The following is a 1,661-nucleotide window of genomic DNA, read 5'->3' as shown; positions in this document are numbered from 1 at the left end:
TAATCTGGTTGTATATACAATATACAGGACGGCATAAGCCAGATTAGGATTATATAACCCTCGCATATTGCATTTTACAAGGACAGTCACCAGTCCTACATATATGAATATGATGACAGTAGAATAATGGGGTGACGTATAAATCTATTTTTGACCACCGGGGATTTAAATGCGGTTTGTTCTGTTAGTGTTGCGCGTTTGTGTACTCCACGCGCGCAGGTTCAGAAATGAAGGCGTCCTAGTTTTTTTTATATCTTGGAAACCACAGTGCAAATAAAGCTGATATATCAGTGTAGCAACATACTAATTTGCATATATTTTTATACAGTTGATATAAAGTAGATATAAACCATCTTCATAATATCAAAATATCAACTATTAAACATTGCTGCTATATCAGTATAGCTAGAGCAAGTTGTATATTTTAATACAGCTGATATATAGCAGATATAAATCATCTTCATAATACCCAAATATCAACTATCAAATATAGCCGCTATATTAGTGTAGCCACAGAGTAAATGGCATATTATTTTTATACAGTTGATATATAGCAGATATGGAGCATATTCACACAACCCAAATATCAACTATCAAATATAGCTGCTATATCAGTGTAGCAACAGAGTAATTTGTATACACCTGATATATAGCAGATATAAATCATCTTTATAATACTCAAATATCAACTATCAAACATAGCTGCTATATCAGTGTAGCAATTACAGAGTTGCTTATGTATTTTAATAAGCTGATATATAGCATATATAAATCATCTTTACACTACCCAAATATCAACTATCAAATATAGCTGCTATAGCTTCTATATGTAGCGACAGGCTAAATTGCTTATATATTTTTTATAGAATTGATATATAGCAGATGTGGAGCATCTTCACAATACCCAAATATCAACTATCAAATATAGCTTATATATCAGCGTAGCTGGAGTAATCTGTATCTTTTAATATAGCTGATATATGGCAGATATAAAGCATCTTCATCAAACTTAAATATTAACTATCAAATATAGCTTCTATATCAGCGTAGCCGTGGGGTAAAGTCCGACTGTCACCTCCTCGCGGTGCCCCCTGGGTGACGCTAACGACAGCGGCGAAGCCGTGACAGGCTTAGCAAGCCGACGGTGGATTCTTAACTTTGCTTAAGACAAACGCAGTAAGCCTCGAGATGGACGGATCTTTAGGAAAACGACCGCGCGAACATGGACCAAGACTTCTGGATATGCGAACATTGGAACAATTAACGCTGGAACTATAGGAGGAAAAATGGAAGAAATTGTAGATCTGATGGAAGACCGCAAATTTAAAATCCTGGGAGTTGCAGAAACAAGACTTAAGGGACAAGGGAGAAATACGATTCACAACAACTATGAACTAGTTTATTCTGGAAATTATATAGACTCAAGGCATGGCGTTGGAATTTTCTTCAACCCTGAATTTTCAAAATACATCAAAAACATTGAATATGTCAGTAACAGAATTATTGGAGCAACACTAAATATTGACAGATACAAAGTCACTTTCATTCAAGCTTATGCACACCAACAAGGCAGACCAAGAGATGAAAAAGAAAACTTTTATGTATTATTACAAGATATACTAGACAACATTCCAATCGAGAGTGACATCGTCATGATGGGT

This window comes from Anneissia japonica, unplaced genomic scaffold, assembly GCF_011630105.1.
Source record: "Anneissia japonica isolate Jap-2015-1 unplaced genomic scaffold, ASM1163010v1 scaffold586_len169585_cov113, whole genome shotgun sequence".
In the NCBI taxonomy this organism is placed as follows: Eukaryota; Metazoa; Echinodermata; class Crinoidea; order Comatulida; family Comatulidae; genus Anneissia; species Anneissia japonica.
Note: the sequence above shows the minus strand (reverse complement) of the source record.